Consider the following 25,620-nt stretch of genomic DNA (forward strand, 5'->3'; position numbering starts at 1 on the left):
GGAAACCTCACCCAGTGCTATGTGCAGGAGGAATGAGAGTGTGGGAGTGGAAGGAGGGGAGCCAAGGGAGGTAAGGGGAACAGGAGCAGGAGTGGCGATGGGGGTGGAGGGGAGTGAGGACATGATGTCTTGAGATTTGAATGGGAAATGGAGGCCAATGCGGTGCATAGAGCATGGGAAGGAAGGAGAGAGGTGAAGACTGCAGTTGGATTGGTGAGTTCCTTACAGATTTTAAAGAGTCATCTATTTTGTTAGTGGCTCCAGACATGCAGGCTTGGATGTGGGCCCTCTTCTTGGAGTGGATAGAGAAAAATATTCCAATTGGAGAAGGCGGCAGGCCAGTTTGTCAGAGACTAAACCCAAGGTCTGCCACTTCCATTCAGCAACTCTGCACTTACCATTCAGAGATGGTAGATCAGAGCCGTACCAGTCGTTACTCTTGGAGGCAGGTTTTAGGCAGATCCTCATGACAGGGGCAATGATGTTAAGGGTTTTAGAGAAGTGCAGGTTAGCAAGGACAGAGTCAGAGGGAGTGTCAGAAGCAGGGGTGTGGGGGGGATGAAGGCAGAGGCAAATGCTGTGACTGACACTCGCTTCATCGGTCGAATGATGGCAAAGGAGGCTGGCAGTGATGGGGTGGCTCAGATAGAGGGCAAGAGGCCCTAAGCAGGAGGAGTGGAGAAAGTGATCAGACCAGGAGAGGGGGTTTTGACCGGATAAGAGACATGCATGCTGCCAGAGATGAGGGCGTCCAGAGTGTGTCCCGCTAAGTGGGTTGGGCCGGAAGGAAGACTAGTGAGAGGGAGTCACAGAGGACACAGAACTGTGAGGTGGCTGATTTAAGGGAGTTGAGGAGGATATTGAAGTCACCAAGGAGGAGGAGGAGTTTGGACAAAGAGAGGAAGGAGGCAAGGTCAGCACATTTAGAGAGGAAGAGAGAAAAATAGGGCCAGGGGGCCTGTAGATGGTAGTGAGGGTGAGAGAGAGAGGAGGCGAGACCCCAAGTCTACAGACATGGCATTCAAAAGAGGCGTAGGATTGAATAGGTATGATAGAAGCAGGGACCCAACGAGGGAAGGAAAATCAAGGCCACTCCACCTCTGGGCTTGTTGGGTCTGGGTTTGGAGAGGATTGTGCAGCCCTCAGGAAGGGGAGTGGCATTGAACCACCTCTAGGTAAGGGCGAGGATGTCAAGGTCAAAGTCTTCAAGGAGACGGCAGATATCAGAGAAGTGTTTGACAGCAGAGCGAGCAATCAGAGTAGCTAAGTGAAGTTAGTTGCCACCTTTGAAAGTTTTCTGAGGGGGTTTACAGGTGCATGGTACTCCCGTTTGTGGTCGTGGAGAGGTAAGAGGAGAGGAGGCAGGAAGGGTAGCAGGAAAAGAAAATAAGTTAATGAGAGAGGACAAGCACCGGTCAAGGAGGAGAAGAGTAGGTTGTGAACCTTGGGCCATAATAGTCCCACTGTGGTAGACGTTAATGATGCACCTAGAGGACGAGAAGTATGAGTACTTCCCATCTAGTGCTGCCATTATTGGGAGAAGAATAGAAAGGGGAGAGAGTGGACACCAGGTGGGGAGTCCATAGATCAGGGTAAGTGACAGAAAAGAGGATGTCAGTGATAGTCTGCGTGGAAGTGGCATTGGCATAGGTGTCAGCAATAGGTAGGCCTGGATTAGAGTCCAGGAGAGCTTTTTTAAGCTTCTTTCTTCCAGACATTGTGATAGAGATAGGATAGGTGATAGAGTAGCAGTTAGAATAGATAGGGGAGATAGCGAGAGCCATGTAGTGGAGGGAGGAGAAGGGATAGAGTCAGACAGAGGAGCTGCACAGTGCACAAATAAACCCACCAGGCGGCCTAGCAGTGAAGCAGGCCCAGAGGAAGAAGGTGGTTTAAACAATATGCACAGGGTAGCAGAGATTTTAAACAACCCAGTCTGGATGAGTGCTAGAGTGCAGCAGAAACAAACTCTGTGCAGGTGAAAAGGCACACCTAGATTTGACTTTTAAAGTGAAGCACTAAAATGCAGAAAACACATACACTGTGCAGGTAACAAGGCACACCTAGATTCAACTTTAAAGTGAAGCACTAGAATGCAGCAACCACATACACTGCAGGTACCAAGGCACACCTAGACTCAACTTTAGAGTGAAGCACTAAAATGCAATAGAAAATACACTGTGCATGTAACAAGGCACACCTAGATTCAACTTTAAAGTGAAGCACTAAAATGCAGCAACCACATACACTACAGGTACCAAGGCACACCTAGATTCGGCTTTGAATTGAAGCACTAAAATGCAGCAGAAACATACACTGTGCAGGTACAAAGGAACACCTGGATTCGGGTTACAGGGAGTGCAGGGACTACCAAGGTGAAAAAAGGGCATAAGAAGATGGTACCGAAAGGCAGGGTGAAGTGAAGCAATAATTGGAGCACCAAGATTGGAAAATTATGCACCAGGGGTGTTGCTAGGTTTGGAAAAGACCCGGGGCTATGCTAATGTCGGAACTGTCGGGACTGGGGCCTAGCTAGCCTTTTGGTTGTAGCTCCTAAGATTCTACCCGGGGATACAACCAAAAGACCAGGGGCTATAGCCCCCTTTCCCCCCCTCCCCAGCAACGCCTCTGTTATGCACACATGTAGGAAGGCATGTGCAGTGGTCAATCATGGTTGGCAGAAAGAATTCAATTAGAGACTGCAGTGAGAAGGGGCAACCGTATTTTACTGCACATGAATGGTGTCGAAGTGCAAGAATGCTGGCAGAGGAAAACAACCAGAAGCGATTAGCATGAGTGGCCTGAGGCCCACTGGAGAGGGTTGGGGACACACCAGCCAACAGTTGATGCAGCAACCAAGCAGGGTGTATGATGACAATGCCTGTGATAGGTTTTATAATAACATCTTCTGGAAGCACCTATGAAATGATAATTTAGGCGTGCAGTTGTAATGCTAGGGAAAGCATGAATGCACATGGGCATGCGATCTCAATGGGCCTCATTACGACCCAGGCGGTAAGTTACCGCCTGGGCCGTGACTTTACCACCATGGCGTAAACTACGTTTACGCCATGGTGGTTGGCGGACTTACCGCCCCATTCCGACCTTGGCGGGGCGGTAAGTCCCCAATCCCCATTTACCCTTCCCCATTCCCATTTTTGCCCCATAGGGCATAATGGGAGTGGGGAAGGCGTTAATTACGCCACCGTAAATTACGGTGGCGTAATTAACTCCATGGTCCCTTAGCGCCATGGATTTAAGCAGGTGTTAAAACCTCCATGGCGCTAAGGGACCTCGTACTCAGGCGGTAAGGGTCGGCGCTGTTTACGCCGCCGTAAAACCCTTACCGCCTGAGTCGTAATGAGGCCCAATACCTACAGTTGCACAAAAGAAAACCTTTTCCCTAGACACATGTCAAAACCGGTGGTGATGTCATTAATTGTTGCTACAGTAATTGTTTTCTTCCTTTGCACGTATACTTTTTCACAGTAAGTAAAACAGACACAAACCACCACCAAACAAAGCAAGCATTCCCCGTAAGTGCAACCCCCTCAGTACTTCAACCCTTCCATTTGTCCAACTTCCTGACCCCTTTGCTAAAACTTAAAGGACAGCAATAAAATAAGATGTACAAATATTGCTTTCTTCCATACTTCCTCAAAGAGTTTTTGCCTCCCAGTGAAGAGCATAGTTTGGCAAGCTGACTCTGTAGCACCTGATCATGTGTTTTTCCAGTCCTGGGCTTGAGTGAAACAGATCAATGCATTCTGGGAGTTGTATTATTTTATTTTTTTACATTTATAAAGCGCTCACACAGCCCGCAGGCATCGAGGCGCTGTTACAGGAATTGTTAGTTTTTTTTTTTCTTAGTTGTGTAATTGTGTTTTTCTTAGTTACGTATTTATAACGCGCTTAAACACTCAGAGGTTTCTAAGCGCGGACCCGGGGCGGGGATCGAACCTGTTGTTGCTTTGTGTCGTCTTGCTTCCAAGACGCGCACGCTGCCGCTGTGCTATCCTGTGCTTAACTGGATTAACATACCAGAAAACAATGATTTTCAGAAAAGGAACCCCAGTTGAGTTCAGGTGAGAGCGAGTCACACATTTGATTACCCTAAATCATCCATCTGCTAAGATTCTGGAGATGAATTCCAATTCCTCCCCTCCTCATAATATTCCTTCTTTTGACTATTTACTTTGTGACCCCATCCTGCCCCACAATCACCTACTCCTGCAGGCTATCGCTGGCCCTTTTGAATAAGCTAGCAAAGAAAAAAAAATCTCTTCCATTCTACCATAAACACCCAACCCTCCATTCTGTCGTTCCAGTGGTATGCAGAAATGATAAAACTGATTAAGCAGGATTCGTTTCACAAAGATGTGCTCATTTGGAAAGTGGGATATTTCTAAAAACCCTCTATTAAGCCAATGGCTGATCATGGGAGGTAGCTAAATATGGGCAGGGCAGGCTTGTGTCCCCTGCATCTGTCGCTGTAGTGCATAACAATGTTAAATGTGACTGCTCCCTCCTACACGAGGGGGAGATTAACCGGCTGCCTTCTATGCCCATTGCCCTCAACTGTGCCCCAGACATTGTCCGGTTTTCTTGCCTCTACAAACAAGCCTGCCTTCTGGTAATAATCTGTTACAAAAGGAACATATTGGCATTAATGTCTAGAGACCACTTTTTCATTGGTGCCCAGGTCAATGTTATGCCCAGTCCGACCGTGCATGGCTGATGTCATGCTGCCATTGTTGAAACACTGCTGATGACATGCTCGTCGCTGGAAAATCAAGCGTGTCCTCAGGTTCTAAGCTGACTGTTGGGCCTACGGAAGGTTGATCATACTGAAAGCTGCAGTTCTGTCTGTCACAATCCTAACTAACTGTTGCATCAGGTAAGACTGTGAAATTTCGCTTTTTCACACATAGGCTTTTAGGATAAAGAATAGTATTTTGTGAGGATTGCATTCAATTTGTTCACCACACTAAACGTATTTCGAATTTCCAGAAATCAAGCTGAACTATATACGGCAGTGCTTCCTGGGTCCCGCAATACGAAGCCCCTTACAAGACAGGAATAGAGATAAAATGCATTTGACAACAAAGTAAACCGTTCCAATAGATTTATTCATGTACGTATGGCACATATAGCGTGCAGGCGTAGCTAGAAAGCAACAGAGAGCTGTGCAAAAAGTATTCATGAAAGTCAGGCATTGCAGCACAAATATTACAAGAAACAGTAACACTGTTTTCAACTTTTGAATGAGATTGTAACATACGATAACATTGGCCCTCACCTGGTCGTTATCAGCCCGAGAAAGCCTTAGCGGCCTCCCTCGATGTTCCTTCCATTTACGTGCCTGGCCGCCATGGAAAGGGAGAAGGGACATCTTTTTTCTTTTCTTTATTTCAGTTGCGAAACGCAGACAGCGTCTTGCAGCTTAAAAAAAGACCCTATTAGTACCCCGGTCTTACTGGCCAGAGTACAAATAGCAATAAGCCCCTCACTGGGCGGGGCATTACCACTCTAGGTAATGCCCCAGGGCCTGTGTTAAGATCCTTGCCTTGCTCGGGCCTATAACTATAGGCCCCGGGTCATTACCTGAAGCTGTAATGCCCCCAGCTCGGGGCTTATTGCTTAATAATGTTGAAAAACACCTGCCCACATATGCCATGCATTCTACCTGTTGTTATGTTCTGTCGTATAGGTCTTTTGGAGCACAACTGCCACCACCTAATCTGCTTTCTGGTGGTATGGAGTTTATTAGATATGTGAGGGTAGGGTGTCATTTCAGGAGAAGATAGGTTTTAAGGTGATTACAAAACATTTTAAAATCCTTTATCTGTCTAACTGAAAAAGTGTAATTATTAAATAAATAATCTTGCTGCAACTACAGAGAAGGCCAGGGGAGGACTTGGGTCCAAAAGAGGCCCTGTAAATATTTTGTAAAATATCCCTATTTTACATTGTGCGAGCAATGGCTGACTTGGAGAGAGGGTAAGAGGAGCAGAACACCAGGGGAATCTCAAGAGTTCCCTGAAGGCCAGTCCACCACTGGAGAAGCCCAGTGCTTAATTTGTAAAAAAATAAGTGCCAGGGCCCAAATATCTTGGCCCCATAATGCCGGCCTCGTGGCCGGCGGTCACCGGCCACACTGCGGGCAGCCGGGCCAGTTCAGTGCTACACCTAGATCGGCCCACCACCAGCCCATCACACTGCTGCTGTTCCATGTCACATCACACTTCATCAAACTCCCCCTTGGGTACTTTTCAAACAGTGTCACAAAAGGAATGAAAAGCCATTTGCAACTGTTGGCCTCTTTTTCATTGGTGCGTGAAACAATTGTATGCCCAGTCCGACCCTGGCTAGCATAGACTATGGGGAGGAACCATGGACATCATAGTCTACTCTAAACCTTCTGAAGAGCCCCAGGTTGTAGTCACTCGGGCTGTTGGATTCTGGAGGGCAGGAGACCTTCAGGTTAATGGGACACTAATCTAGGTGACCGGCTGTCTCCTTGCTTTCAACCAGGCTGTAGCAGTCGAAATCCTTCCCATGCAAATTTAGGTTGCCTAGGACATTTGTTAGTTCTGGCAAAGAACTGCATGTGTCCAGCAACCAGGGCTGGGTTCAGGATCACTTGTCGTTTGCCACACAATTTGCTCCGTAGCCTGTATACTTGATGCTGCTAACAGCAGGTACGTTATGTTGTGGCATCAGGAGAGCTAGAGCCAGAAGGTCCCCTATGTGAAAGACTTTCAGGTTGGAGCTATAGTCAATTCTATGTTAAGGCTATTCTGGGTGTATGGCTAAGTTACCTCACGCAGGGTTGCAAGTGTGGCCCAACAGCAGAAGCTCTGCAACTTTGGGCTCTCCAGATGTTCGGACTACAACTCCCACAATCCCACACCATTGATTATGCTGGCTAGAGCTGGTGGAGTCATAGTCTGAAACATCTGCAGAGCCACCGGTTGCTGATCCATTGCCTCTCAGAAAGCAAATCAGACCCCATTGCTAGATCTTTTACCACGCCACTCTTGCAGCACAATATTCACTGATTTCAAACGTGACTGCCGTTCATCAGAAACCAAGCCAGATACATTGAATTCGAAAATTACATGTGGTTCGACAAGTAACTCTCAAGACCGCATGGCCCTCGCCAGGTTTCTTGAGTTAACTTTGCGCAGTGCCTGGGTACACAGCTCTGACCGCTTGTTAATTGTGGGCCTCCACACGATCCGTTAAACCCCATGAACCTCCAAATATTTCCCAGTACCCAGTTGACTGTTCGTCTCACTACCCCAAGACTCTAAATGTGTGTCCATGAAGTAGCAAGGGGAAGATAGAGAGGGCAGCCGGGTCAACTTCCTTTTTATCAGAAAAAATACATACAACTGAAAAGAGACAAGTTGCCTCTGCACAATTAATGACTACTGGAAAAAGTAGAGCACAGCCAGGTAGAGAAATTTACCTAGTAATGGGAGCACGGGGGAGGGGAATGGGGGTATGTATGATGAGAGTCCAGCAGATGGTAGGAGGAATTAATATCAGATGTGTGCAATGTTGGCACGTAGATCCCTGGGGTAAGCTAAGGTGGGCAGGGGATGTGCTGTGCCTATTTGACGTATGTATGGGTGCAGGATGCGGGTGGGAGGGCTAATTGATCCTGAGATGTGCTGAAGCTCTGTGGGTCTCAGTATCGAACTAGGCATGAGTTGTGGATGCTCTTCATGGTGTGTTTGTTGGGGGCTGTGCGAGAGTGTACACAGGCTATGCAATGGTCTGTGGACTATGCATATGCGGGCACCAGGGGACATGTGCGCTGTGCCGGACGGACCCCGGGCTGCCCAATCACAATCAGCACTACATCTCAGGCTGACTTACCTCCTGCTTTATTTGGAGTCAGCAAGGAGCCGGGGACTGAGTCTCTCTCCTCAGGTCGGGCTGCCGGCCCAGCAAAAACGAAAATTAAGCATGGTGGACTTTTGAGGGAAGCAACAACTAGGCCGCATGGCATCACACGTGCTGGGCTGGCAGGCTCTCTCACATGACACCACTCGTCACAACGCCCTAACACAGCAATAGCAACTCATGTAGTGAAGGTGGCGCCACGCTGCCTGCAACAACAGCGCCCATGTGACCCACACTCACCATATGTCATTTCCATTGGCCAGAAGAACAGCCAATGAAAACTGTATATTCTGTGTGACTATACAGTATTGAGCAAATACTGCATAGTAACAACACAATATTAGTTTTAATTGGCTGTTTTATTTGCTGTAGTCCCAGGCCTAGCCAGTCATGGCCTGAAACTGCAAAGAGGGTAGCACGAGATAGAGATCAGATCAAACTCTCAATAAACAGAACAATTACACTCCCTGCAGCCTGCATCAATTAGTGTTCCAGTGCCCAAAAAAGAGTGCCGGTGTTGCCCACGGGCAAACACCGGCACAAATTAAGCAGTGGAGAAGCCCCACATGTCCATTCTGTGTTCATAGGTTCTATGAACAGTCTGGTACTGGCTGTATGAAGAGTGTAAAATGATGCTTGCCTCCTCGGCCTGCATGGTAGTAAAATCCAGTTTGATGTTTTGAATGAACAAAGCACTATATGCATTATAGCCACTGAAATTCAATATATGTACATTCTTTCATTCATTTCTGTTGTGGATATTCTAAAAACCTGATTGCATTTCTCTATTCAGTGATTGGACGAGCTCAACCTTAACATTAAGTGAATAAGATAAACATGTTGTTCTTCTATTACCTGCAGAGATACTGGACAACACAATATGCTTCCAATAACCTATGAATCCTTTTTATTGGCTTCCCTTTAATTGATACTTCGATGAGTGTGATACCGTGATACTTTTAATTGATACTTTGGTGTTACAGATTTTATGACGCGCCAACGGTGCTCCACAGTTAAGCTGTAGAGCAGTTGTTATATAATTCCGTAGATGGGGGACTGGCAAATTAGGTGCCTAGGAGCATAGGTGGGATCCCTCATTGACTGATCACATTCTCTTGGCCACCCGAGTGTTTCCCCTGGAAACCCCCCAATTTTTTACCCCATGCCAACATCTACCCCTACGGAAGTCCCAACCTCATCTCCCTACTCTCCCCCACTAACCTGGGTCTCCACAGGCAACCCCCGGCCTCCCGCACTACATCACCATCACCACAAAAATCAGAATAGGAAAGGGACTTACTCCCTTTTCTATTTTCCATGGCAGCTGCCATCTTTGCTGTTTTCTTTTTCCCATGGGAGATTGAGTATGGGCAATATGCACAAAGGCCATCTCATGTGGAGGAAAACACATTACAGATATTCATCCCTTGTGGGAAGCCCCTGTGTCTGAATAGCAATCACCACACCCATTTGGGGTGCTGTAGGGGCAGTAATGGTCCTGGGATCTCGCCAAGTCCTTTGTTTCGTGAGGCATGCTGGTATTGGCTTATGATGACCAGAAATGTCGTGGTGATTACTATTGTGTTTTCTTTTCTGACAAGTAGTAACGCCGGCTCAGCATAAAAGATTCCCACCCATTCTAAATTTGTCAAGTTTGATCAAAATAATGTAAGTGTGCTGCTGGGGGAAAACAAGATCCAAAGCAAAAGCTTTGCCATTTAGAACCTACAAAGGGGTTGACTGGGGTTGCAATAGATAGTTCTGTGGAACAAAATCTGACAAGTACTGTTTACTTACTCTCCTTCCACTCCATGCATTATTCAACTAAGGAATAGCAAGCAGTGTCCTAGTGCTAACAGCATTCTGTATTAGCACTAGAGCCAACGATGCCCTATTGCAATAATGCAGTGAACATGTATTTATTTTGCCCAAGGGCAATTTTTGCCCTGGTGCTTACACCAAGCCAAACTGCACTTGTCAATGGTGCAATAGTTTTCTAATGTGTCCCACTGTTATTCAAAATAGGGCAAACTTTGCCCTAGTGCTAATACCGTGCACACTTTGCACTTGCACCGGTGCAAAGTTTCTGTGATCTGGCCCCTGGATGGCACCCCTTTCAATGAAGAAATGTGTCGTTGGACCTTGCTGGCAGCTGCAATGCAATGCAGAGACTGCTTTAAAAAAGCTCTGATAAACATGTGCTTCACTAGCAAGGATGGGCCTCCCTGGGTGCCCCTGGGTGAACTGACGAGCTATCTTTGGCTGACACAGGGCATCTGACTTCCAAAGGTTCTGGGTATTGAACTTGAACTCCAGCCTCGGGTGTGGGGTGGGGACGTGGGGGAGGTAGGATGGGGTGAGGGGAACTTAAACCACAAATCTCATTTACATCTCATGTACTCGCCCTTGTCATGCCTGGCCGGACTGTCCATTATACTGCCAGTGATCTGCACTGGTGCCTTTAGTGTCAGTGAATGAAGCATATTTTTAAATATTAACAGAGTGTCTGTTTTATATGATGGAGAAACCCGTATACGCTTAACTGAGCTGTGGTTTTATTTTGTTAACTTTGCAGCTGTTGAACTCACTTGAATTGATTAAATCATGCCTTACCGCTTTTGAGCAAAAAATATGTTATCCTGTGAACTTGAGGTGTAATTTTTTACCCGGAGTGTCCTCGTCCGGGCTTTTCTCATATGTGCGGGAGCACATGCTGTAGGTTGCATGACGAAGAACTTGAATGATCTATTCTGAAGAGTCTCTATGTAATAAATAGGCAACTGGGGATGATGTCAATAATGCATCCCGTGTTGTGTGATGGGGGCTTCCAGGATTGCCCCTACACCCTATCTTCCCAGTGCAGTGCTTGTGAGTAGTTAAGGTTGTGGCTGTGCTGAAGAGCAGTGCACACAGACCCACCTCCCTATTATGATGGCAGCATCCTGCTCTATGAAGATGGGGGAGTTCAGAGGGTATCCATTTCTCTTCTTGCAGTTGTTGACTTCACCCACCATTGTTGGGCTGCTAGGCCCATTTGCAAAGGGCACGCGTGGAGGTCTCTGCCACAGTGGTAGAGTGCATGGCCATGAGTATGCTTTCTGACTTGGCGACCGGGCCCTGACCTTGGTGTATAGAGCAGAGCATCAGGACAGCTCCTGGGTGAGGTGGAGCCCAATTGGGCACTCCTTCCCCCAATCCTTCAATCAATAGGAGGAGAGGGGTTCAAACTGTACTCACATTCTCGTTTGCGTTCATCGTCCACTTCTCCCGGGTGTCAGCATGGTCCGGCACATGTTTCATCACGGCTTTTATTCTTTCCTTTACACACATGCAGGCATGTATTTGTATTGTATCTGGCATTTTATATACCGCAATGCTAGCCAGCAATCAACAGAACTACATACGTCATTGGGGGTAACTTATGAGGTGATGTTACAATGTGTGATGGGATGTTCCGGGAATGGGGTTTCTGCATGCGGCGTGAACGCATGCAGCCTAGGTGGCATCCAGGTACTGACTGAAGGATAAGTCTGGAGTTCCCTCCGAAGAAAAGGAGCATTGACACAACCTGTATTGTCACTGGGTTGGCGTTCCTTTTGGCAAGGGCAGAGCAAGAGAAGGCATGTTCTTTGCTTTTTCTTGGATGCCAGTTTTGCCTCAAGCCTAGACATGGCTTGGAACCCAGAGGGTCATGACCCACCTCAGCTACAGAGTTTTGAAGCGAGGTAGGAAGGTATGCGCACAGAAGTTTCCTTATATGTAAATCTTAAAGCGCATTGTGGCTAGAGCACCCTTAAAATGGGAGGACATTGGTTGGATTTCTTATTTCCTGTTACGAATCATGTTGCAGTGTGTTTAGCTGTCTCAGTGGCACAATGTTTGATGCTGGAACAGTGGTGAGGAGGCAGTTCCTGTCAATGAGACGGGACATTACCAAGGCCTGGACTGTAGTTCTGAAGTCCTTGGGTGGAAAGATGGGTTTTATCTTCCAGAGTAGGGTAAGCTAGCAGTTTGGACCTATTTGTTGATATGTTGTTGGAAGATGAGATTGATGTCTATAGTGAACCCTAGTGAGTTGGAGGTCATAGCTAGGTGAATTGTGAAGACGTCAACTTGCATGTCATGTAGCTTCCCTTAAATGATATCACACTAATATGGGGGACCAATTAGGATGCTCTTTGTGGGAATGAGCTCCAAACCTGAGCTTATCATGAAGGCTTGGATTTAGGCAAGGCAACTCCTGATGCCTGCAATGATCTGCATACAGCTCACATTTAGTTATATTTGGTCGTAGTTTACACAGTGATGGAGTGAGATGGGATCATTGGGAAGTCATCCCCAAACCTCCCTGGATATATTTAAAATTCCTGGGGAGAACATCAAGTCTTGTGAGACTCTGCAGGTGACCGGGAATCAGTCTGACTGGAAGTGTCCCCTCTGGATTGCTGGGTGCTTGTCCGAGAGGTAAGATGGAGGGTTCAATGTGATTCCATCGAGAATCTTTCATCGTGAGAAAATTCATCATATTTATATATTTTTATTTAGGACATTTTACTGCAAATGTGTGCGGTGGAGAGCCCCCACAGTGCCCCCACCCCAGATCCCCCCTACCTTTATTATTACCCTAACCCACCCCCACATACATTTGCGGCAACATGCAATGGGAATAAAGTGATGAATTCTCCAACAATGGAAAATCCAGCGATGGAATCTTCGTAGCCTGTGCCTGATAACCGTACAAGTTGTCTGGTCAGTGTGAGGCACTAAAGCCATATTGAGTGTGTCAGATAAGTCGAGAAGGACTATGAGGCAGAAGTCAGTTTTGACCAGGATTTGAAGAGCGTCATCCGTGACATTGACCATGGCTGTTTCAGTGCTGCATTTCGGTCTGATCCCAGATTGATAATCTTAGAACAGGGAATGTGTAGGAATACCTGTGGGTAGGAAAACTGTATCACCCTTTCAAACACATTTTCTAATGACAAGAGAAGGACAATCCCTATCTTGATATTTAAAGGGGTCTCCTACAGTAACTAAAGGGGGATGCAGCTCTCCACAATGTCACATGCTATGGACAGTAACTAAAACGGCATATGATATGATATGGCATTTATAACGCGCCTATACATGAGTGTTTCAAGGCTCAACGAGGCAAGGGAGGGGAAAAAGAGGGAAGACAGACAGCGATCCTACTAGGCCAGGTGACATTGAGTTCGCACAAGTGCAGGGGAGGGGGGAAGGGTAAAAGTTCAGGGGGAGAGGGGAAGGGGGAAGTGCAGTACATAGGATAACAGTAAGTAAAGAAATAAATAAAGACAATAAATAAAAGTGCGGCCAGCTGGAGGCCAGTGCAAGGGTAAGTGCAGACATCAGGTGTCAAGGTGCTAGTAGGGGCTGTAGGGATGCAGAAACAGTCTCTGAGTGCAAGTGTTGCCCAGGAGGCAGTTCAGGTGTGCAACTGGTGGGGAGGGGACCTGGGCCTGAGTCAGAGGGGCCTAGTTTACTCAGAGATTCATTTGGATGGCCTTTGACAGCTGGCATAGAGGACTCAGAACGTATCACTGTACGTGTTGATGGTCAATCACAAGGTGTTCATGCCAACAGCCGCTAAAAGTGGAAAAGGGGGCCCCAGGGGGGAACGCAAAGCGTTTCCCCCAGGGAGGTTTTTGGCGCTGCACATGGCCAGCGAGTGGCCGTGGGGGGCAGAGCGCCTCCCCGGGGTATTTAAGGCTCCAGGGAAGGGAGGCCCTGGAGATCATAAGCAGGGCATCTAAGGCCCAATTGGAAGGGGCGGTAGGAGAAGTAACGGGAGAAGGGGAGGTAGGTGGGGGCAGGCTGCAGCGTAGAGCTGCGGCAGATGGGGCTCTCGTGGCAGTGGTGGCTTGCACCCCACGGCGGGGAGAGGGGAAGTTTGGGAAGCCAGGGGCAGGAAGATGAGGAGGGAGATAGACAGGGGGGCATCTGGGGGAGAAATGATTGCGGGGGGGGGGGGGCTAGGGAGTGAGGGAGTCAATGATAGCTGAGGGGAAGCTAGGAGTGCTCAGAAAGAATTGGTTCAAGAGAACCATGGGGGGGGCGGTGAGGGGGCACAGAAGGGGGTGACAGGGCAGAGGGGTATAGGGGGTAAATACCTGCAGAAGTGTGCAGGTGGGAGAAGGAGGGAGAGGTCCCCATCAATTGAGGAGGTTAGAGTGGGGTGCGGAACGGCCCCTCCGGGTAGGAGGAGGGAGGGCGGAGGGCACTGCGCAGCCCCCGCTGTTCAGGTGGAGGTAGGGGGTTTTAGAACAGCCCCTCCTCGGTCAGTGCAGGGAGAGCCTAGAGGGTGCAGCACAGCCCCTAGCGATGAGGATTCCAGGGTGGAGGACGGCACGCCTCGCCCGAGAGAAGAGGACCAGGCAGGGGTTGCTGCGGCCCCACCGAGAAGACCTCAAAGGAGTGGCGGAGCGTACGCCCCAGGCTCGCAAGAAGAAGATCAACTCCAACTCAGGCATGAGCTTGCATCCACAACGGTATTTAAGTGGTGATGAAGTTGGATTGGGGGATTATGTGGGCCAGTGGGAGGTAGAAGATTATAGGGCGGTAAGGGAAAGGGGGGAGGAGAGAAGAAGTTTGAGGTGGGGTCTGGAGAGGCAGGTGCAGGGTGGTCGGGGGGCAAGAGGTCGGGGGAACTATTGGCTGGGTGAGTCTGCTGACATGTTTTGTCCCCGCAGCAGGAGCCCTCTAAGAAAAGAGATGAGGAGCATCAGTGTGGACGCCAGACCGCAGACGGCCTGTGTAGAAAGAGGTGAGCGGGAAAGGGAATGGTCAGCTGCATGGCAGAGAGGGGTCACTGGAAGGGGGACGGGAAATGAAGGGTCTGGACTGCAAGGGGTAAGGAAAGAAGTTGGTGTACAGGCCATTGGAGCCTTGGGGGTTGAGAAGAGCATTTGCTCAGTGGAGGTCCAAACGGACAAGGGGGTGGAGCCATTGGTGATCGAGGTGCAAGCTGAAAAAGAAAAGGAGGTTGAAGGGAAAGGCAAGGAGAAAAAACTGCCATACATGGGTATAACAAAACCGTTGGGGGCGCACTTGATGGCAGCGACCAGGGAGAAGATTCAGGCGGGGGAGTTTATAGATGTTTTTTAAGTTGCTCCATAGGGAAGTGAGAGCAAAGGAGGGGTCTAAAGAAGAAGAGAGGGAACTGGCTGCGCGCCCAAGGGTCCCGGTGACTATTGAGAATTGGACGTCGGCATTTATCATTTATGCTAGTGTTTATTGTGAAAAATTCCAGGAGCGTTGCGTGGCCCTGCTTAAATATATGGACGTGATTAGGAAGGCTTTCACGAGTTTCGGGGGCTTTGCCAGGGTAAGGTATGATGAAGAATTCAGAGCGAGGATGGCGGAGGACAGTCAGGCGGTCTTGGGGGACATAGACATGGATCTTTGGCTGCAATGGATGGCTCCAACGAGGCCTGCCCCGACGTTGCACACAGCAAGTGGGCTTCCTGTGCCTTTCCGGCCCTTTCTTGGTCGCCCCACCCATGAGGGGGTGGAGGGAGGAGGCAGAGGGCAGTCCTCGGCAGCGTGCTGGGCTTTTAATAAGGACGGCTGCACAAGGACCCTGTGTAGGTTCAGGCACGAGTGTAGCAAGTGTGGAGGGAAACACCCCCTCACTCAGTGTTTCCAACAGGGAGACAGGGGGAGGGGGAGAGGTTCAGGTAGAGGGGTTGTGGGGAAAAGCTTTTACTCCAATTAAAGTGGGGGTGCTGCAAAAATTGTTGCAATTTTATCCGGACAGGGAAGTGGCTAAGATTTTGAGTGAGGGGTATTGTCAGGGTTTCAGATTGGGGTACCAAGGCCCAAGGGTGCGTCGGTGGGCTGAAAATTTGAAGTCGGCCAAAGAAAATGTTGAGGTGGTAAGACAAAAATTGAGCAAGGAAATAGTAACGGGAAGGATAGTAGGGCCATTTGATGACCTGCCTAGTGACTTAGTTATATCCCCACTGGGGGTGGTGCCCAAGAAAGCTCAGGGGGAGTTCAAATTGATACACCATTTGTCATGGCCAGAGGGCATGTCAGTCAATGATTTCATTGCCCCGGAAATATGTGGGGTTGTATATGCAAGTGTGGACGAGGCAGTGGCGATGGTAAGGAAAGAAGGGCGAGGGGCCTTCATGGCCAAGTGCGACATTAAGGCGGCTTTCAGGTTATTGCCGGTGCACCCGGTGGACCTTTGGTTGTTAGGTTTGCAGTTCGAGGACCGCATATACATAGACAAAGCCTTGTCAATGGGGTGCGCAATTTCCTGCGCTTTGTTTGAATGGTTCAGCTGTTTCTTGCAGTGGGTTTTTTCATTTAACTCGGGTTGGGAGAGTGTGCTGCACTATATGGATGATTTTCTGTTCATTAGCGGGGCAGAAAGAGAGGGGGAGTGCAAGGAAATGCTAAAGTTGTTTCAGGAGCTGATGGAGGAGTTGGGTGTGCCTTTAGCGGAAGACAAAACAGAAGGGCCGGCAGTGGTGTTGACATTTCTAGGAATTGAACTGGATTCAGTGGCCATGACCTCACGCTTGCCGCACGACAAGGTGAGCAAACTGGTGGTACTGCTGGAGAAAGCGGTAGGGGCCAAGAAAATGATGCTGGTTGAAATGCAGAGATTGGTAGGGCATCTGAATTTTGCATGCAAGGTGGTGGCCCCAGGGCGGAGGTTTTGTAGGAACATGGCAGGAGCTATGGCGGGAGCAAAGCGCCCACATCATCGGATAAGAGTATCGGGGGCAGTGAGGGAGGATTGCTGCGCTTTTTGGAGAGTTTCAACGGGGTGTCAATGTGGTTGCAAGGAGACCCGGTGACATGGTAAGTACAGATATTTTCTGATGCAGCAGGAGCAGGAGGTTTCAGAGTCTTTTGGGGGGGAAAGTGGTGTGCGGAGAAGTGGCCATCTCTGTGGTTGAAAGCGGGAAGGAGTATAGCATTTCTTAAATGTTTCCCCTTGCTGGTGGTATTGGAGTTGTGGGAGAAGGATTTGCAGAATAAGAAAGTGAATTTCAATGTTGACAATGAATGCGTGGTCCATGTAGTGAACAGGCAGTCAGGAAGGGATCAGAGGGTGGCAAGACTGATGAGAGAGTTTGTTCTGCGCTGCATGGAATAGAATGTGGTGTTTAAGGGAACACATGTGCCAGGGAAGGATAATGGCATCGCTGATGCATTATCTCGTTTTCAATGGCAGAGATTCCGTGGATTGGCTCCAGATGCGGATCAGGAGGGGCAGCAGATTCTGGAGGAGCTGTGGAAGATAGGAAGCTGAGAGCGCTTGCTTTGGTGGAGGGTTCATTGGCCGGGGCATCTAAGGAGTCATACAGGAGGGTCTGGGAGGATTTTATTGGAGGGGGAGCTTGTAGTTGGAAGGGTAGATGGGATGCGGAAGAGCGGAGGAGGGACGATGTCATGAACTTCCTCCTGAGGTGCATGGACAGGGGCTGGTCAAGAACAACTATAGCAGGTAAGTTAGCTGGGATTGCTTTCTACGGGAAATGGTTTTGGGGTTTTCAGCCGAGTGGGGGGGAAATGGCGAGTAGGATGTTGGAAGGATGGGCAAGGGAGAGTAAGAGGGACAAGGATAAGAGGAGGCCGATATCGGTGGAATTGCTGCAGAGGTTGATTAAGGCGGTGGGGGGGAGTTTGCTGGTCGGTATGGGAAGGGGAGCTGTTTGCGACTTGCTTTACTTGGATATTCTTTGGGGCTTTTCGGGTTTCGGAGTTGGTGGGGGGAAAATGGGGGTTGGGGGGACTGCAGTGGGAGGATGTGCAAATTACAGAATTGGGTTTGGACATCAAGATTAATAGGTCTAAGATGGACCAAAAGGGAAAGGGTTCTTGGGTTTTGTTGGGTCATGAGAGCAAGGACTTATGCCCAGTTCAGACAGGCAGGTTGTGGAAGGAGCGTTGTGGGGGTAAGACAGGCTTAGTGTTTAAGCATGAGGATGGGATGCCGGTTTCAGCGGCACAAGTCCTGGGGGTATTGCGTAAGGCTCTGGTAGCGGTAGGAGAAAAGGCAGGGGATTTTGGTACACATTCATTTAGGATGGGCGCAGCATCGGAGGGTAACAGGCTGGGTTTTTCGGAGGATAAGGTGAAAAGTTTGGGGCGTTGGAGGTCCGGGAGATACAAGGGGTATGTCAGGGAGTTTGATAAAGGGGAATTTTGAAGGAAGGTGGTAGAGGACCTGGTTGACAACAGCGTTTGGTAGAATGTATTGATTTGTAGTGATTTTTTGTAATTTCTTTTTCAGATGCTGTGCGAAAGGAGGGGGAGTTGGCGCAAGTGTGGATTGTCGGCCATTCAATTGTTAAGTGGGCTGGGAAAGAAGCGGAGAAAAGGGTTCTTGGTAGGCAACTGGGGTGAAGCTATAAGGTTGTGTTGGTAAAATGGCACGGGTTAGGGGGTCTGCGCTGGGACCAGTTGCTTCCTATGTTGGCTGGGTTGAGGGAACGCTATGGGGCTCCAGAGGTGTTGATTATTCATGCTGGGGAGAATGACCTGGTAAGGGATACGGGGGTGGCTCTGCTAAGGAAAATGAAAAGGGATTTAGTCTGGGTGCGTGAAATGTGGCCTCAAGCAGCTGTAGTGTGGACTAAGTTGTTGCCGCGGAGAGTGTGGAGGGGAGCGAGAAGTGAGGGAGCGATAGAGCGGGCTAGGAAAGGGATCAACAGAGAGATGGTTAAGTTTTGTGCCTCGGTGGCGGTACAGGTTATGGAACATAAGGAAATAGTGTATGAAGGTTTCATGATCTTTAGAGAGGATGGTGTACACTTGTCGATTTGTGGGAATAATCATTATCTGGCGGACCTGGGCTCTTGGCTGGGAGATTGGTTAAAGAGTTGGAGGTAAAGAAAATTGGTGGGGGGGGGTGGGGCAGAAAGAACACCTTGGGGGAGGGTTTTTCTGGTGCCGGGGGCATGGCCCCTTTTGATGTGGGGGGAGGGAAGCACAATGGGGGAATGACACGGGAAAGGATGGGGTGGTGCTGTTTGCACAAGCGGGCCACCCCGGGGGAACAGGTATTGAGCCTGGAGGGGCATGGCCCTGGGGAGAAAGCGGGACGCCTGGAGAAGGGGTAAGGAGACGGTAGGGTCAGTTAGGGAGAAAATGGCTTTATTTAATTATTTAATTGTTGGGGAAAAATGAAAATGTTTAATTAGTTAATTGGTTGTTTAAATATTTCTTTAGTTTGTAAGGCCATAGAGCCAGGTAAGCGTTTAATTGTAAGCTTTGGCCTGTCACATTAAAGCAACCTTTTCCACTTTTAAATGAGTCTGGGTTTTTGTGCAGTAAGCCAAAATGCACTATGCATTCTAGCGGCACTATGAGCCATAGTATTGGCTGTCATCTTAAAACAACATGGCAGCCATGTCCAAACAACATGGCTGCCATGGCATGGGGTCCACATAGGCTCTATCTGTTCATTTGTGATGCAAAGGGTAAGGCAGAATCCATGTTGATACTGCCACTCCCTACTCATCCAAACATGATGATGGCGGGCAGTCGGGAAGATTCCCATGATGGACTTGTGAAATGCATTGAGACCGAGTGTCGAAAAGCAGCACAAATGAAAGGAGCACAGAAAATGCACACAATTAATGTGCACTGACTTGAGAAGTGCTCGGGTCACCTTATTCACACTGGGGACCTGAGCATTGCAGGAGGGGCTGGACTGTAGCACAGAGATGCGCTGCCCATCCCCCTTGCATACATTAGTGTCGGGAGATGTATAACAGGCTCCCAGCGAACACGTGGTTTATGGGAGCACATTTCACCAAGACAGGCTACTAAAGGGCACATTTGGGTGAAATGCTTGAAAACAAATACATGCATTTCTATCCCCGTTAAGGGGATTGAAATGCAAGTCTGACAGCTGAAGTTTAACCCGAGTTATCAATGACCCAGCCATGGATTGTGCCTTCCACTGAGCCTGTTTCAAAAGGCACAGGGTGATGACCCTTGTTTCAGGGCATTTAAAACGCACCCCATTTTTTCATTTGGGATGTGCTTTTAAATGCCCTGACATGCCTCCATATTTGCGCAGATACACAAAGGGGGAAACAGTGCATCTGAATGAGGGCATTCCGATTCCCTTTGTGAATTGGGTCCCTCCTTTTTTTGGCGCAAGTGACGAGAGGAGAACATGGTGTGGATTTCCCGCCCCAATCTGTGCCCCATAGAGGACATTCTAATGAAAAGGGGGTGGAAGCACAGAAACAGCAGAGAGATTGGCCCTGCATATTGTAACACAACAGTCTTTTCATCAAAATTAACTTATTGAAGGGGATGTGAGGTGCCATTTAAAGTACAAATCCGAAATGCAGCTTGAACAAGTATTTCTAATAGCTTTACCCGGCATTTCATACATATCTCGAGCTCTCCCTCTCTCTCACACTCTGCTTAAATAATCCCCTCCTTCTAGTGTGAAAGGCTCACTGAGCTTCCCACTCTGCTTTTCCATGAAGTCACCCTGAGAAGGGGGAAAATGTGGTGCTTTGCTGAGTTGTATATGTCCGGAGATCCTTCTGGCGTTTCAGTAATCGATTTCGGGGTAAGAGGGGTGGTAAGGATCATCACTGGCATTTTAAAAGCAGCTGCTGAGTGATTGAGCACTGGCCGAATATGTAGGGTCTGAGGTTTTCAAAATCTAAAACCGGGAGAGGCCACCAACTTGAAAGCAAGATTGCAATTTGACAGTGGATGACAAACAAATAAGTAGTCCTACACTTGAGTCGGTGGGGTCTGGGGTGGACATAGGATGCTATATAGTTTGTGAAGTCATAACTTGGGCAGTGATTAAATAACTTATAAGAGGAATTTGAATAAACTATTTGCTCAACTGCAAGTCAGGACATTAAACCGATATTGTATTCCATTTAATTTACCAAATACTGATGCATGACTCTTTCGCCCTATTTTAAAGGGAGATATTCAGGCAGAGACCTACACGGAGCAATTGCTATCAGGATTCAATGTGGGTTAGAGTTGGTTTCTGAAGATCCCCTTTCCCCCAGTGGTGCAACACAAAGTTTGGACCCCCCCTGTGAGCCATGCTGACACCTCCCTCCTCCACACCAAGCCCTCCAATAAAACATGCAACGCATCACACTTTGTGCCTGCATGGACCACCATTCATGTGCAATGTACATGGCGATCATGCTGCTGCTGGGGCATGTGGGTGCTGCACTGGGTGAAAGATATATATTTTTTAATCAAAGCTTAAATATTTCACCTGGCGTAAGAACAAGGGGACGGTGACCAACCGCTGGCACCCAAATATACCAATGTGCCCAGTGGTGGCGGCTGAATCTTTTTATTGGATGGGTGTCAATATTTGCGACAAGTATGTAAGAGTCACCGAGTGTAGCAAGGTAACCCGGACCAACGAAAGGTTGCGCTTAATGCCAATAATGATATTATAAGAAAACATGTCAGAGCTGGTTCTGCCGATATATGCCAGTTCCCCTATGTAAGAACATACACCTGTTGGCTTGACCAAACTGGCTCAAATGTAGGCCATTCGAGACAGATAAGTACACTTATCATGCTAGTATATCAGAGATTCTCAGTAAAAAATGTCATGCCACAATAACAAAAAAAAAATAGCTAGGCTGGCTGTACCAAAATGCTAATCTAGCAATGTAATAATACTTATCATGCTTGCTTCATCATAGATGCTCAGTGAAAAATATGCCACAGTAAGAGATGGGTAGACTGTATGCAACACAATGCCAGTCGAGTCATACAATACGACTTATCATGCTTGCTTGCTTTATCATAGATGGCTAGTACAGCATGTCAAGCCACATTCACAAACACATACACCCAAAACATTCACACTGCATTCTGCACAAAGGCACCCACCCAGAACATATTCACTCACACTGCATTCTCTACATATGCACCCACCCACCCAGAACATTCACAGCCACATTCATACCGATTCTCTCAGCTATCACTCATCCATATGCCTTTCAAATTCGCTCACACTGCATTGTACACGTAGGCACCCAACCCGAACATTCACTCTCTCTCACACACACACAAACAATCCCATTCATACCCATTCACTCACCCATATACCTTCAACCGCATCCACTCAATCTGCATTCTTCACACAAGTACCCACCCAGAAGATTCACACATGCATATTAATACCTATTCACCAATCAGTCCCTCACCCATTGACCTTCTCTCAGATCTACTCAAACTGCATTCTCCACATGAGCACCCACCCAGAACAGGCAGGTTCATACCCATTCACCCACCAGCCACAAACCCATTAAAGGGGATGTTCATTCACACAGCATTCTCCACATGGGCAGCCACCTAGAAAATTCACACACAGACCCACATCACAATCATATCAATTTATCCATTCACATCCTCTCACAACAATTCACACTGCAATCTCCACTTTGGAGGTAAGGATACATGGCTGTGATATCTGTTGATTCACTGGTGTCTGAGGGCCTTTCTCATTTATGTGGAGATCATTTTCGAAGAGGAAGGCAATCCCTGATGCATAGACAATGTTTCTCTTGGCTTTTATCTCATTAAAATCATTTTCTTCTTGGGTGATATCAAAGCTTGCGTGTGAGAAATGGTGAGATAAATGCAGGCAAGTCATTCTTATTTTGCCTGCATTTATCACACATGTATTCATCTCACCATTTATGACATGCAAGCATTCATGTATATAATCAATTCTGTATACAGTGATCTCTGCACAGTTAAAACATTTGAATGGTAACTCAGCAACTTACATGCCATTGGGTTTAAATATGCCACATAGCCACATAGCAATCGAAAAAAAGCAGATCAGCCATAACAATATCAGGATTCATCAAAACATTGTAGTTTCTCTAATATAATAACATTTTCTAAACTGCACATAATGTTACACTTCTAAATAATACACAGGACTTTTACTTTCCCCAATTTTACCAACCAGTGTTATCAGGAAACAGTTGCATGTCCCCAACCTTTCCTGTGTTGGTATTGTGCTGAGGTTTGCTATCAAGTGTGTATTATTTCAAATACGCTCAGACATAGTGAATTGCACCAGACCCCTTCAGGTTTCAGGGTAGGGAAGCAGTGTCACCAATTTCAAATGCAAACAATTGCAGTACAACCACTGCAACCATGCTGAATAGTTTTCAGATTGTATTGAACAGATATAAATTCCACTGTGCCTTTCACTTTGCAGATTAAGTCCCACTGGCACAACATTATTTTTCAGTACTATGTATTCAAGAGTGAGGGGTTGCATGAAATGTACATCAACATCCATTTTCTAGGTAAATAGAAATGACACAATTAAACTTTCTCCTCTTTGAATTTAAATGTAGTTTATTTAGCACAGCATTCACAGAACACACATTATCACACTCTTCTTCATTAGGCCATGGTAGCATGTGCACGAATCAGGGTCTAATGTTAACTATATCTATGATAGCTATGATAGCAGTTAGGGTACTGTTTAATTATACTTATTAAATGCTACACGGTTGGTGCTGTGAGGCTTTCCCTGTTTTACACAACACAGGGTACAAAGAAAGCATTTTCTTTATTTTTTTAAAGGTGATCACCCTCAGCTTTAAATACAATGGGCCTCATTACGAGATTCGCGGTAATGCAAAAATGATGCCGGTAAGGGAATACCGGCACCGCTTACTGCTGCGGCCTATTACGAGTAGACATCCTGGTATCAGCGCCACCGCTGAGACCGTGCCCCTCCGTACCGGCATGTGCTCCGGCACGCCCCACTTTGGGCCGGCAATACCGGGATACCACTAACAGGAGGACATTACAAGCCATGCGGACATGCACCTACCGGCATCCAGAAGGCAGTAATTAGGGATACACACGTTAAAAGCAAACTGCTGTGTTCCCAACTGCCACAGGTGCACACAATCAGCACAGATGGAGGCAATGGAACCTGGCGCAGCTCAAAAGGGGCACACCCACACACCACACCCCTTCCTACACCAAAATGATCACACTTGCTGGTGCAAATTCGTGGCTGTAGGACATGCCTGCATTTCCACTCCATGACCAACAACTACAACCGGGACACATCAGAGGAGACGCAGGAGGAGAAGTAGAGTGAGACAGGCCCAGCAAATTCCACCAGTGCAGCCACTGGTTGCATGTGGGCATCAGCTATTCCTCGCATCAGGGCCAGTCTTTACAACCTAACCCCATTGCAGATCCACACCCAGTACCGCCAGGACCGGGACACCATCACCTCCATTGTGGACATGATACACAATGACATAGTCAGCCTGATTGAAATCTGCACCACCATCCCCCCTCTACTGAAGGTAGTAACTGTGCTTCATTTCCTGGCCACATGCACCTACCAGCACACAGTGGAGCAGCTGCATGGCATATCACAACTCTGTAGAACACGCATGCTGAACCAAGTGCTGGATGCCCTCATGAAGCACGCAAGGGACTACATATCCCTAGCACGCAGTGGCCAGGTGGTGAATGACAAAAAAATGGGCTTCCATGCACTGGCAGGCATGTCACATCGTATTGGTGCCCTCGACTGCACCCATTTGGAATTGGTGGCCCCTCATGCCATGAAGGTGGTTTACCGCATTTGTAAGGCATACCACCCCATGAAAGTGCAGATGGCATGTGAATCCAGTAATTACATCACACATTGCTGTGCACGATTTCCGGGATTAACACATGATGTCAAGGTGCTGTGGAACTACCCGCTACCCCATCACATGGAGCAACAGGCTGCACAGCATGCCTGGCTGCTGGATGAGTCTGCCATGGCAGTGTTTGGGGTGGGGGGGTGAGATGCATAATCCACCTGGGTGAGAATGGGATGGCGACTGGATACTGCCCATACTGCAAAACAATCTCCCCTAAACATCCCAAACTAAACATGACACTGAAAAAGTCAATCCACTCACCCTTGCAGCACAACAATGCCAATATGTCAGACTTGCAAGCAGCCCACACCCCTCAACATGTCCACTGCACATCATCAGACCTGCATGCATTGAGTAAGCGTAATGTGCATTACCGCATCAAAGCACCACACCGGTAATGCATCCATGAGTGTACATGAATACATTCCAACCATGGAATCCACTGATTGTCACTGGACCTCCTCCACAGTAGCGCTGCATGCCAACATGGCAAAGTGAACTGACTCATGCAAAATGAAACACAAACTTGTGCCACCACTACACGTAAACACACCTACATAGTAGTCAACATTACCCATATGAGTGCACTTGCAGTGGATGCCATCCACAGTACATGAGTGCAAGCATGCAAGTGGACACCCTGCACCATCAGGGGAATGCTACCTACACCTGTAGAGCATTACACCAAACACATAGTTGCACAACAAAATGTGTACATATGTCACTGGACATGTGCATGGCGTCATCAAAGGGCTGCAAGCATGAGAGAGCAAAGTACATGTGACATGGTACACATCATCCTAAAGTTACAAACATTGTATGACCTGAATATTGTGACATCACCTTCCGCATATGTGACCACGTCATGGTCCCTCTCACTCTGGTTGTGTGGTGAGTATATTATCAAGGCCCCTCAGTCCTGTATGGTACACTTGCCCTACACCACGTCGTCGCCAAGTAGTGAACAGGCCAGATAGTCGTGCATATGTGCAGCCAGTGACTAACAACG

Source organism: Ambystoma mexicanum, chromosome 5q (assembly GCF_040938575.1).
Source record: "Ambystoma mexicanum isolate Mex_15411 chromosome 5q, UKY_AmexF1_1, whole genome shotgun sequence".
NCBI classification, from domain to species: Eukaryota; Metazoa; Chordata; class Amphibia; order Caudata; family Ambystomatidae; genus Ambystoma; species Ambystoma mexicanum.